We start from the raw sequence: 3,330 nt of genomic DNA on the forward strand, positions 1-3,330 counted from the left end.
TACTCCGGTATATGAAAAAAAATCCATCTGAATCTGAAAATGGTTTTCAGAACACTTATCCTAAATTTTTTTTTTAATATTTCGGAATGTATTTTTTAGTTTGGAATGTATTTTTGAATTCAAAAATACCTTACGGAATACTCAATCTAGAATACATAAATATTTTTCTGAAATGGATGTTCTGGAATATATTTTCATATTCGTAAATATATTTCAAACATCCATTTTGAAAATATATTTCCTGTTTTACCTTCTTCCATGCGAAACTCAAGAGTCCAACTCATCTTCTTAACCAATTTGAGGTAGATGTATGGGTGGTGCGGTGGAAATGGGGATTTCAAATTAGGGAAGAAAGTCAACTTATATTATTAGCTCAAAAGGGTAGAATAGACATTAAAAACTTTATAGGTGCAAGAAGAGAAAATTGGGGTGCGTGAAGTAGTAATCCAAAATTCAACCTCCTAAGCCCAATTCAAATTCTATATTCAAAATCAAATTTTAATACTGGACCTGGCCCGTCCGTTTTTCCTAGATTGATTGATGATACTCGATGAAAAGGAATAAAAATGCAATGAAATTATGAAAAATAAATCTAATAAACTGTCATTTAAAATATTTCAAGAAATGATATTTAAAAAAAGGTTACAAGGTAATAAATTAAACTACTTTGTCAGAATGTTGGTTAAACAAACTTTTAGCTTAGTGAAACAAACTAAAAGGTGTCACATTATTTTGTATAACACATTTGTTTTCTTCCTTCATCAGATTTAACTCGGATTCAAATAGTTTTTTAATAATAACTACAAAGCAATCGTCCCATAAGAACTAAAACACCTTTTTCTATGAGGTATAATTGTGAAAAGTGTGAGTATTATTTTGTTTATGAATGATGAGTTTATTATTGAGCTAGCAGGTGAGAAATTATGCTCTTTTCATATATTTCCATGATGAGTTAAAAAAAGTTTAAATTATCTGTAATTAAGATTTTCAAATTGTTAAAACTCGGAACATACTGTAGATTTCTCAATCTGAATCATATTTTTAAATTGACAATGCATTTCATAATGTGTAATACATACATGCATTATGGATTGTGTTATTTAAAATTATGTTTCAAATTACTTAATTTGAAATGAATTTTCAGATTCAGAAATATATTTTGAATTATAAGACATAATGCTAATAACTAAGATGTGAATATGATTTCAATAAGAATGCTACTTTTTTTTTGGCATTGCTGCATTTTTCACTAACTTCCACAAGTTTCTTATTTTAGGATGATTACCTTCTAGGTGTTGTTTAAGAGCAGAGTTTCATAATTGAAATGAAACAAATGCAATAGATGAAACCATAAACAAAAAAAATAATGATTATTTATTATTTAATCTCAACTATTAACTATTATTCATTTCATTTTAGGTTGTGTTTATCTATTTAATTTGGCATGTTATGTGTCTCGACCATGTATTTTGCAATTTAAGAGAAGAGTAAGAAGAAGAATGAAAAAAAAATGTAATAAAATAGACCACTGTACAAGAAAGAAAAAGTTGTAGAAGGCAAAAAAAAAGGAAGTATTCTCTCTCACATTCTATTTCTACCTTATTGAAATTATTTATTATTCCATAAGTTTAGTGTATAAGTTTAGTAGGAGACGATTGATTTTGCATCTACCAAATTACATGGTTGTGTCTGTGTGCGAAGAAGACAGGAAGAGAGAAAAGTGAGGAAGAGTTTGTGTACAATCAGAGAAAAAAATGAAGGAGTGTAGAAAGATTTAGGGTTTTTAAAAAAAAAAGTTAAATGATAAAAGTTATGTAAGGTATTTTTGAAATAAAAATAATAATAAGGAGGTATATGAAGCACTTGGGAGTGGTGGAGGGAGCAACTCTTAAATGAAGTTTGTTTAAAGAATGGATCTTGCAAAACAACCTTGATATACATTTTGCTTTCTACACCACTTAATTGCTACATACACCTCCATAGTTTAAGCGAAAAGTCAAAATTGTTCTTGATAGGAGTTTTACATTAATCCTAATTCTTTTGAGGGTGTTGCTCCCTCCACCTCCACAGCCTTCTCCCTCCACCTCCCCAATTATCTTTAATTCCAATTATATCCTTAAAGTTAAAATTTTTTATTTTTATTATTTTATTATTTTAATATTTTAATATTTAAATATAAACTAATATAAATATACATTATTAAAATACATTAAAAAGATATTCAAAAATAATAAATCAAAATATTAAAATATCTAATAAAATAATAACAGAAACATAAAATTAAAACAAAGCTTAAACGGATGTTGACATCCGTTGAACGATGTCATCGCTTCGTTTTCATTTTACGTTTTAGGGTTAAAGGATTATTCGAAAGATTATTGGAAGGATTATTGGAAGGGTTTAGGGTTTAGGATTATTGGAAGGATTATGACTACGTATCTGGAGAGGAACCACGACAAGCACATTACACCACAAACGCACTGCACCACGTACTGCACCGAAAGCAAGAGGAAGATTGCTTGATAATTCTTTTCATGATCACTGAGCTTTGCAGAAAAATATTTTACTCATACAAGGAACTACGTAGGTTATCAGTGAAATATGTTATAAATGAGTAAAATTAAAAAACAATAATTCTAAAAATAAAATTTTACTGAGGGACAAAATAGTAAAGGGGAGGTGGAGGGAGAAGGCTGTGGTGGTGGAGGGAGCAACACCCTTCTTTTGATTGAGTTCTACTGTTAAACCCGCATACGCACCGGTGGGTTCTTTTTGGCTTTTTAATTGTGTTGAGTGAAATAATATATAGTTATTTATTAAAATATAACAAAAACATAATTATATGTCAATTTTGGTAATTAGGGAATGTAGAAACAGAGATATATTTATTAACAACGTAAAGTATCATATTAGTTATATATTGTTTATTAAGTGTATGGATATGAAGTAATAATATAATTTGTAATATAAACTAAATTGTTATGATATTAATAATTTTTCTATAAAGTATATAGTAATAATAAAGAAATTATAAATTCATGTTTCTTCATATGAATTTCAAATATATCTAAGGATTGGTTTATATTGGCAAAGTATTATGTATTATTAATTTTGCATTAAACTCTGATACTATTAATGAAAAACGAAAATATTAAATAATATAAAATTTCAGTTTAAGTTTTAGTGAAATTGAAATAAAATTAAATAATATGTTATTAAATAAAGGTGATAGTCTTTATAAAGTATTATTAATTTAACTTAATTTGAAAATCCAAATTGGACAGAGCTGTAATAAATTTCCAAATTACAAGTCTTTCTATAGAGTTCTAA

This window comes from Vigna umbellata, chromosome 1 (genome assembly GCF_029865625.1).
Source record: "Vigna umbellata cultivar VRB3 chromosome 1, Vumbellata_1.0, whole genome shotgun sequence".
In the NCBI taxonomy this organism is placed as follows: domain Eukaryota; kingdom Viridiplantae; phylum Streptophyta; class Magnoliopsida; order Fabales; family Fabaceae; genus Vigna; species Vigna umbellata.